This window comes from Hippocampus guttulatus, unplaced genomic scaffold, assembly GCF_054856545.1.
Source record: "Hippocampus guttulatus isolate MCC_2025c unplaced genomic scaffold, RoL_Hgut_1.0 HiC_scaffold_75, whole genome shotgun sequence".
In the NCBI taxonomy this organism is placed as follows: domain Eukaryota; kingdom Metazoa; phylum Chordata; class Actinopteri; order Syngnathiformes; family Syngnathidae; genus Hippocampus; species Hippocampus guttulatus.
In genome coordinates this window covers 2,501-12,500 of record NW_028233934.1, presented here as the reverse complement: position 1 = coordinate 12,500, position 10,000 = coordinate 2,501, and positions in this window count along the sequence as shown.

The following is a 10,000-nucleotide window of genomic DNA, read 5'->3' as shown; positions in this document are numbered from 1 at the left end:
GTGAGAGTTTAATAATAGCGGGCCGGCCCGGCGAGCGTGCGTGCCCGGGAAAAAGGCCTCCTTGCAGGCGTGAGCGTTTAATAATAGCGGGCCGGCCCGGCGAGCGTGCGTGCCCGGGAAAAAGGCCTCCTTGCAGGCGTGAGAGTTTAATAATAGCGGGCCGGCCCGGCGAGCGTGCGTGCCCGGGAAAAAGGCCTCCTTGCAGGCGTGAGAGTTTAATAATAGCGGGCCGGCTCGGCGAGCGTGCGTGCACGGGAAAAAGGCCTCTTGGCCGGCGTGAGAGTTTAATAATAGCGGGCCGGCCCGGCGAGCGTGCGTGCCCGGGAAAAAGGCCTCCTTGCAGGCGTGAGAGTTTAATAATAGCGGGCCGGCTCATCGAGCGTGCGTGCCCGGGAAAAGGGCCTCCTTGCAGGCGTGAGAGTTTAATAATAGCGGGCCGGCTCTGCGAGCGTGCGTGCCCGGGAAAAGGGCCTCTTGGCCGGCCTGAGCGTTTAATAATAGCGGGCCGGCTCATCGAGCGTGCGTGCCCGGGAAAAGGGCCTCTTGGCCGGCCTGAGCGTTTAATAATAGCGGGCCGGCCCCGCGAGCGTGCGTGCCCGGGAAAAAGGCCTCCTTGCAGGCGTGAGAGTTTAATAATAGCGGGCCGGCTCATCGAGCGTGCGTGCCCGGGAAAAGGGCCTCCTTGCAGGCGTGAGAGTTTAATAATAGCGGGCCGGCTCGGCGAGCGTGCGTGCCCGGGAAAAGGGCCTCTTGGCCGGCGTGAGAGTTTAATAATAGCGGGCCGGCCCCGCGAGCGTGCGTGCCCGGGAAAAAGGCCTCCTTGCAGGGGTGAGAGTTTAATAATAGCGGGCCGGCCCGGCGAGCGTGCGTGCCCGGGAAAAAGGCCTCCTTGCAGGCGTGAGCGTTTAATAATAGCGGACCGGCTCTGCGAGCGTGCGTGCCCGGGAAAAGGGCCTCTTGGCCGGCCTGAGCGTTTAATAATAGCGGGCCGGCCCGGCGAGCGTGCGTGCCCGGGAAAAAGGCCTCTTGGCCGGCTTGGGGGATTGAAAAAAAATCCCCCATTCATTTTCAACGGGAGGGGTCGGCGGTACCGCTTGGTGTCCGCCAGACGGCGGTGTGGTAGGCAAATGGCGGGCCTGCACGGCGAGCGTGCGTGCCCGGGAAAAAGGCCTCCTTGCAGGCGTGAGAGTTTAATAATAGCGGGCCGGCCCGGAGAGCGTGCGTGCCCGGGAAAAAGGCCTCTTGGCCGGCGTGAGAGTTTAATAATAGCGGGCCGGCTCATCGAGCGTGCGTGCCCGGGAAAAGGGCCTCCTTGCAGGCGTGAGAGTTTAATAATAGCGGGCCGGCTCTGCGAGCGTGCGTGCCCGGGAAAAGGGCCTCTTGGCCGGCCTGAGCGTTTAATAATAGCGGGCCGGCTCATCGAGCGTGCGTGCCCGGGAAAAGGGCCTCTTGGCCGGCCTGAGCGTTTAATAATAGCGGGCCGGCCCCGCGAGCGTGCGTGCCCGGGAAAAAGGCCTCCTTGCAGGCGTGAGAGTTTAATAATAGCGGGCCGGCTCATCGAGCGTGCGTGCCCGGGAAAAAGGCCTCCTTGCAGGCGTAAGAGTTTAATAATAGCGGGCCGGCTCATCGAGCGTGCGTGCCCGGGAAAAGGGCCTCCTTGCAGGCGTGAGAGTTTAATAATAGCGGGCCGGCTCTGCGAGCGTGCGTGCCCGGGAAAAGGGCCTCTTGGCCGGCCTGAGCGTTTAATAATAGCGGGCCGGCTCATCGAGCGTGCGTGCCCGGGAAAAGGGCCTCTTGGCCGGCCTGAGCGTTTAATAATAGCGGGCCGGCCCCGCGAGCGTGCGTGCCCGGGAAAAAGGCCTCCTTGCAGGCGTGAGAGTTTAATAATAGCGGGCCGGCTCATCGAGCGTGCGTGCCCGGGAAAAGGGCCTCCTTGCAGGCGTGAGAGTTTAATAATAGCGGGCCGGCTCGGCGAGCGTGCGTGCCCGGGAAAAGGGCCTCTTGGCCGGCGTGAGAGTTTAATAATAGCGGGCCGGCCCCGCGAGCGTGCGTGCCCGGGAAAAAGGCCTCCTTGCAGGGGTGAGAGTTTAATAATAGCGGGCCGGCCCGGCGAGCGTGCGTGCCCGGGAAAAAGGCCTCCTTGCAGGCGTGAGCGTTTAATAATAGCGGACCGGCTCTGCGAGCGTGCGTGCCCGGGAAAAGGGCCTCTTGGCCGGCCTGAGCGTTTAATAATAGCGGGCCGGCCCGGCGAGCGTGCGTGCCCGGGAAAAAGGCCTCTTGGCCGGCTTGGGGGATTGAAAAAAAATCCCCCATTCATTTTCAACGGGAGGGGTCGGCGGTACCGCTTGGTGTCCGCCAGACGGCGGTGTGGTAGGCAAATGGCGGGCCTGCACGGCGAGCGTGCGTGCCCGGGAAAAAGGCCTCCTTGCAGGCGTGAGAGTTTAATAATAGCGGGCCGGCCCGGAGAGCGTGCGTGCCCGGGAAAAAGGCCTCTTGGCCGGCGTGAGAGTTTAATAATAGCGGGCCGGCCCGGCGAGCGTGCGTGCCCGGGAAAAAGGCCTCCTTGCAGGCGTGAGCGTTTAATAATAGCGGGCCGGCTCATCGAGCGTGCGTGCCCGGGAAAAGGGCCTCTTGGCCGGCGTGAGAGTTTAATAATAGCGGGCCGGCTCATCGAGCGTGCGTGCCCGGGAAAAAGGCCTCTTGGCCGGCTTGGGGGATTGAAAAAAAAATCCCCCATTCATTTTCAACGGGAGGGGTCGGCGGTACCGCTTGGTGTCCGCCAGACGGCGGTGTGGTAGGCAAATGGCGGGCCTGCACGGCGAGCGTGCGTGCCCGGGAAAAAGGCCTCCTGGCCGGCGTGAGAGTTTAATAATAGCGGGCCGGCTCTGCGAGCGTGCGTGCCCGGGAAAAAGGCCTCCTTGCAGGCGTGAGAGTTTAATAATAGCGGGCCGGCTCGGCGAGCGTGCGTGCCCGGGAAAAAGGCCTCCTTGCAGGCGTAAGAGTTTAATAATAGCGGGCCGGCTCATCGAGCGTGCGTGCCCGGGAAAAAGGCCTCTTGGCCGGCGTGAGAGTTTAATAATAGCGGGCCGGCCCGGCGAGCGTGCGTGCCCGGGAAAAAGGCCTCCTTGCAGGCGTGAGCGTTTAATAATAGCGGGCCGGCTCATCGAGCGTGCGTGCCCGGGAAAAGGGCCTCTTGGCCGGCTTGGGGGATTGAAAAAAAATCCCCCATTCATTTTCAACGGGAGGGGTCGGCGGTACCGCTTGGTGTCCGCCAGACGGCGGTGTGGTAGGCAAATGGCGGGCCTGCACGGCGAGCGTGCGTGCCCGGGAAAAATGCCTCCTGGCCGGCGTGAGAGTTTAATAATAGCGGGCCGGCTCGGCGAGCGTGCGTGCCCGGGAAAAAGGCCTCTTGGCCGGCGTGAGAGTTTAATAATAGCGGGCCGGCTCGGCGAGCGTGCGTGCCCGGGAAAAGGGCCTCTTGGCCGGCGTGAGAGTTTAATAATAGCGGGCCGGCTCATCGAGCGTGCGTGCCCGGGAAAAGGGCCTCTTGGCCGGCGTGAGAGTTTAATAATAGCGGGCCGGCCCGGCGAGCGTGCGTGCCCGGGAAAAAGGCCTCCTTGCAGGCGTGAGAGTTTAATAATAGCGGGCCGGCTCCGCGAGCGTGCGTGGCCGGGAAAAAGGCCTCTTGGCCGGCGTGAGAGTTTAATAATAGCGGGCCGGCTCATCGAGCGTGCGTGCCCGGGAAAAGGGCCTCTTGGCCGGCGTGAGAGTTTAATAATAGCGGGCCGGCTCATCGAGCGTGCGTGCCCGGGAAAAGGGCCTCTTGGCCGGCGTGAGAGTTTAATAATAGCGGGCCGGCTCATCGAGCGTGCGTGCCCGGGAAAAGGGCCTCTTGGCCGGCGTGAGAGTTTAATAATAGCGGGCCGGCCCGGCGAGCGTGCGTGCCCGGGAAAAAGGCCTCCTTGCAGGCGTGAGAGTTTAATAATAGCGGGCCGGCCCGGCGAGCGTGCGTGCCCGGGAAAAAGGCCTCCTTGCAGGCGTGAGAGTTTAATAATAGCGGGCCGGCTCGGCGAGCGTGCGTGCCCGGGAAAAGGGCCTCTTGGCCGGCGTGAGAGTTTAATAATAGCGGGCCGGCTCATCGAGCGTGCGTGCCCGGGAAAAGGGCCTCTTGGCCGGCGTGAGAGTTTAATAATAGCGGGCCGGCCCGGCGAGCGTGCGTGCCCGGGAAAAAGGCCTCCTTGCAGGCGTGAGAGTTTAATAATAGCGGGCCGGCTCCGCGAGCGTGCGTGGCCGGGAAAAAGGCCTCTTGGCCGGCGTGAGAGTTTAATAATAGCGGGCCGGCTCATCGAGCGTGCGTGCCCGGGAAAAGGGCCTCTTGGCCGGCGTGAGAGTTTAATAATAGCGGGCCGGCTCATCGAGCGTGCGTGCCCGGGAAAAGGGCCTCTTGGCCGGCGTGAGAGTTTAATAATAGCGGGCCGGCCCGGCGAGCGTGCGTGCCCGGGAAAAAGGCCTCCTTGCAGGCGTGAGAGTTTAATAATAGCGGGCCGGCCCGGCGAGCGTGCGTGCCCGGGAAAAAGGCCTCCTTGCAGGCGTGAGAGTTTAATAATAGCGGGCCGGCCCGGCGAGCGTGCGTGCCCGGGAAAAAGGCCTCCTTGCAGGCGTGAGAGTTTAATAATAGCGGGCCGGCCCGGCGAGCGTGCGTGCCCGGGAAAAAGGCCTCCTTGCAGGCGTGAGAGTTTAATAATAGCGGGCCGGCCCGGCGAGCGTGCGTGCCCGGGAAAAAGGCCTCCTTGCAGGCGTGAGAGTTTAATAATAGCGGGCCGGCTCCGCGAGCGTGCGTGCCCGGGAAAAAGGCCTCCTTGCAGGCGTGAGAGTTTAATAATAGCGGGCCGGCTCCGCGAGCGTGCGTGCCCGGGAAAAAGGCCTCCTTGCAGGCGTGAGAGTTTAATAATAGCGGGCCGGCTCCGCGAGCGTGCGTGCCCGGGAAAAAGGCCTCCTTGCAGGCGTGAGAGTTTAATAATAGCGGGCCGGCTCCGCGAGCGTGCGTGCCCGGGAAAAAGGCCTCCTTGCAGGCGTGAGAGTTCAATAATAGCGGGCCGGCCCGGCGAGCGTGCGTGCCCGGGAAAAAGGCCTCCTTGCAGGCGTGAGAGTTTAATAATAGCGGGCCGGCCCGGCGAGCGTGCGTGCCCGGGAAAAAGGCCTCTTGGCCGGCGTGAGAGTTTAATAATAGCGGGCCGGCCCCGCGAGCGTGCGTGCCCGGGAAAAAGGCCTCCTTGCAGGGGTGAGAGTTTAATAATAGCGGGCCGGCCCGGCGAGCGTGCGTGCCCGGGAAAAAGGCCTCTTGGCCGGCGTGGGAGATTGAAAAAATTCCCCCATTCATTTTCAATGGCGGGGGTACCAGGGGTAGAGCTGGGGGTACCAGGGGTAAAGAGCGGGCCGGCCCGGCGTGCGAGTTTGGCCGGAAAAGAGGCCTCTTGGTCGGATTGGGAGATTGAAAAAATTCCCCCATTCATTTTCAATGGCGGGGGTACCAGGGGTAGAGCTGGGGGTACCAGGGGTAAAGAGCGGGCCGGCCCGGCGTGCGAGTTTGGCCGGAAAAGAGGCCTCTTGGTCGGATTGGGAGATTGAAAAAATTCCCCCATTCATTTTCAATGGCGGGGGTACCAGGGGTAGAGCTGGGGGTACCAGGGGTAAAGAGCGGGCCGGCCCGGCGTGCGAGTGTGGCCGGGAAAGAGCCCTCCTGGCCGGCCTGGGAGATTGAAAAAAATTCCCCCATTCATTTTCAATGGCGGGGGTACCAGGGGTAAAGAGCGGGCCGGCCCAGCGTGCGAGTTTGGCCGGGAAAGGGGCCTCCTGGCCGGCCTGGGGGATTAAAAAAATTCCCCCATTCATTTTCAATGGCGGGGGTACCAGGGGTAGCAGTACCGATTTTGGTCGTTAGGGGCGCTGTAGTAGGTAAACCAGATATGCGGAGTTAGGGGGTCAAGAAGGCGAAAGGCTTAGAAAGTGACCGTTCACCAAAATACTTTCCGAAACGTATATAGGGGGGCATGTGTCGGACGAGTCACCATGCTTTCTCGATGCTGGAGGTACCAGGGGCACAAAGTTGGCCGGGAAAGATGCCTCTTAGGCGGATTGAAAGCATGAGAAAATGCCCCCCATTCATTTTCAATGGCGGAGAGCGGGCCGGCCCCGCAGCCGAGTGTGGCCGGCGGAGAGGCGTCTCGGTCGGATGAATGAAGCGTGGAGCCGGCCTCTGACGGCGGAGCTCCGCACTTTCGAATATTTTCTATCTCCCCCTCCGGGCGGTCGACGGCAGTTGGGAAGGCCGCCCGAGAGGCGCCCGGGGCGGATACCTCGGGCGAAAAGCCGGCCTCTGACGGCGGAGCTCCGCACTTTCGAATATTTTCTATTTCCCCCTCCGGGCGGTCGACGGCAGTTGGGAAGGCCGCCCGAGAGGCGCCCGGGGCGGATACCTCGGGCGAAAAGCCGGCCTCTGACGGCGGAGCTCCGCACTTTCGAATATTTTCTATCTCCCCCTCCGGGCGGCCGACGGCAGTTGGGAAGGCCGCCCGAGAGGCGCCCGGGGCGGATACCTCGGGCGAAAAGCCGGCCTCTGACGGCGGAGCTCCGCACTTTCGAATATTTTCTATTTCCCCCTCCGGGCGGCCGACGGCAGTTGGGAAGGCCGCCCGAGAGGCGCCCGGGGCGGATACCTCGGGCGAAAAGCCGGCCTCTGACGGCGGAGCTCCGCACTTTCGAATATTTTCTATTTCCCCCTCCGGGCGGCCGACGGCAGTTGGGAAGGCCGCCCGAGAGGCGCCCGGGGCGGATACCTCGGGCGAAAAGCCGGCCTCTGACGGCGGAGCTCCGCACTTTCGAATATTTTCTATTTCCCCCTCCGGGCGGCCGACGGCAGTTGGGAAGGCCGCCCGAGAGGCGCCCGGGGCGGATACCTCGGGCGAAAAGCCGGCCTCTGACGGCGGAGCTCCGCACTTTCGAATATTTTCTATTTCCCCCTCCGGGCGGCCGACGGCAGTTGGGAAGGCCGCCCGAGAGGCGCCCCGGGGCGGATACCTCGGGCGAAAAGCCGGCCTCTGACGGCGGAGCTCCGCACTTTCGAATATTTTCAATTTCCCCCTCCGGGCGGCCGACGGCAGTTGGGAAGGTCGCCCGAGAGGCGCCCCGGGGCGGATACCCCGGGCGAAAAGCCGGCCTCTGACGGCGGAGCTCCGCACTTTCGAATATTTTCTATTTCCCCCTCCGGGCGGCTGACGGCAGGTGGGAAGGCCGCCCATTCATTTTCAATGGCGGAGGTACCAGGGGTGCCGCTGAGGGTACCAGGGGTGCCGCTGAGGGTACCAGGGGTGCAGCTGAGGGTACCAGGGGTGCCGCTGAGGGTACCAGGGGTGCCGCTGAGGGTACCAGGGGTACGGCTGAGGGTACCAGGGGTGCCGCTGAGGGTACCAGGGGTGCCGCTGAGGGTACCAGGGGTGCCGCTGAGGGTACCAGGGGTGCCGCTGAGGGTACCAGGGGTTCGGCTGAGGGTACCAGGGGTACGGCTGAGGGTACCAGGGGTGCCGCTGAGGGTACCAGGGGTGCCGCTGAGGGTACCAGGGGTGCGGCTGAGGGTACCAGGGGTAAGGCTGAGGGTACCAGGGGTGCCGCTGAGGGTACCAGGGGTGCGGCTGAGGGTACCAGGGGTAAGGCTGAGGGTACCAGGGGTAAGGCTGAGGGTACCAGGGGTAAGGCTGAGGGTACCAGGGGTACGGCTGGAGGTACCAGGGGTAAGGCTGGAGGTACCAGGGGTAAGGCTGGAGGTACCAGGGGTAAGGCTGGAGGTACCAGGGGTAAGGCTGGAGGTACCAGGGGTTAGGCTGGAGGTACCAGGGGTAAGGCTGGGGGTACCAGGGGTAAGGCTGAGGGTACCAGGGGCGAAGCTGGCTGGGGGTACCAGGGGTTGGGCTGAGGGTACCAGGGGTTGGGCTGAGGGTACCAGGGGTAAGGCTGAGGGTACCAGGGGCGAAGCTGGCTGGGGGTACCAGGGGTGTTGCTGAGGGTACCAGGGGTGCCGCTGAGGGTACCAGGGGTTAGGCTGGGGGTACCAGGGGTTGAGCTGAGGGTACCAGGGGTAAGGCTGAGGGTACCAGGGGTGTTGCTGGGGGTACCAGGGGTCGCCATTCATTTTCAATGGGGGAGGTACCAGGGGTAGGGCTGGGGGTACCAGGGGTAAAGAGCGGACCGGCTCGCCGGCCGAGCGTGGCCGAAAAAGAGGCCTCCTGGCCGGATTGAGAAATTAAAAAAATTCCCCCATTCATTTTCAATGGCGGGGGTACCAGGGGTATGCAGTACCGATTTTGGTCGTTAGGGGCGCTGTAGTAGGTAAACCAGATATGGGGAGTTAGGGGGTCAAGAAGGCTAAAAGGCTTAGAAAGTGAGCGTTCACCAAAATACTTTCCGAAACGTATATAGGTGAGCATGTTTTGAATGGGTGACCTCCAGGGCGACACAGGGGAGGCCCCTAAGAGTATAATCAGACCATCGTGAGGGTGTTTCCAGCCACCCAAAAGCACTGGAACGGCCTCTGACGGCGGAGCTCCGCACTATCGAATATTTTCTATTTCCCCCTCCAGGCGGTCGACGGCAGTTGGGAAGGCCGCCCGAGAGGCGCCCGGGGCGGATACCCCGTGCGAAAACCCGGCCTCTGACGGCGGAGCTCCGCACTTTCGAATATTTTCTGTTTCCCCCTCCGGGCGGTCGACGGCAGTTGGGAAGGCCGCCCGAGAGGCGCCCGGGGCGGATACCCCGTGCGAAAACCCGGCCTCTGACGGCGGAGCTCCGCACTTTCGAATATTTTCTGTTTCCCCCTCCGGGCGGTCGACGGCAGTTGGGAAGGCCGCCCGAGAGGCGCCCGGGGCGGATACCCCGTGCGAAAACCCGGCCTCTGACGGCGGAGCTCCGCACTTTCGAATATTTTCTGTTTCCCCCTCCGGGCGGTCGACGGCAGTTGGGAAGGCCGCCCGAGAGGCGCCCGGGGCGGATACCCCGTGCGAAAACCCGGCCTCTGACGGCGGAGCTCCGCACTTTCGAATATTTTCTGTTTCCCCCTCCGGGCGGTCGACGGCAGTTGGGAAGGCCGCCCGAGAGGCGCCCGGGGCGGATACCCCGTGCGAAAACCCGGCCTCTGACGGCGGAGCTCCGCACTTTCGAACATTTTCTGTTTCCCCCTCCGGGCGGTCGACGGCAGTTGGGAAGGCCGCCCGAGAGGCGCCCGGGGCGGATACCCCGTGCGAAAACCCGGCCTCTGACGGCGGAGCTCCGCACTTTCGAACATTTTCTGTTTCCCCCTCCGGGCGGTCGACGGCAGTTGGGAAGGCCGCCCGAGAGGCGCCCGGGGCGGATACCCCGTGCGAAAACCCGGCCTCTGACGGCGGAGCTCCGCACTTTCGAATATTTTCTGTTTCCCCCTCCGGGCGGTCGACGGCAGTTGGGAAGGCCGCCCGAGAGGCGCCCGGGGCGGATACCCCGTGCGAAAACCCGGCCTCTGACGGCGGAGCTCCGCACTTTCGAATATTTTCTGTTTCCCCCTCCGGGCGGTCGACGGCAGTTGGGAAGGCCGCCCGAGAGGCGCCCGGGGCGGATACCCCGGGCGAAAACCCGGCCTCTGACGGCGGAGCTCCGCACTTTCGAATATGTCCCCCTCCACATCGCACCCATACACAAACTGACCGATATGCAACTTAAGACCCGCCTTCGGAGGGCCCCCACCGGCCCCGGCCCCCGCGCCGGCGCTTGGAGGTTCAGGCTCCTTCGGCTTGCGGGTCGACCCCCCCCTATGTCTCACTGCGAGACGGCGAGACCATTCGAGTCTTTTTCCCTCCTTACAGGTCGCACCAACACAACCACTGACCGATATGCAACCAAGACCCGCCTTCGGAGGGCCCCCACCGGCCCCGGCCTCGCGCCGGCGCTTGGAGGTTCAGGCTCCTTCGGCTTGCGG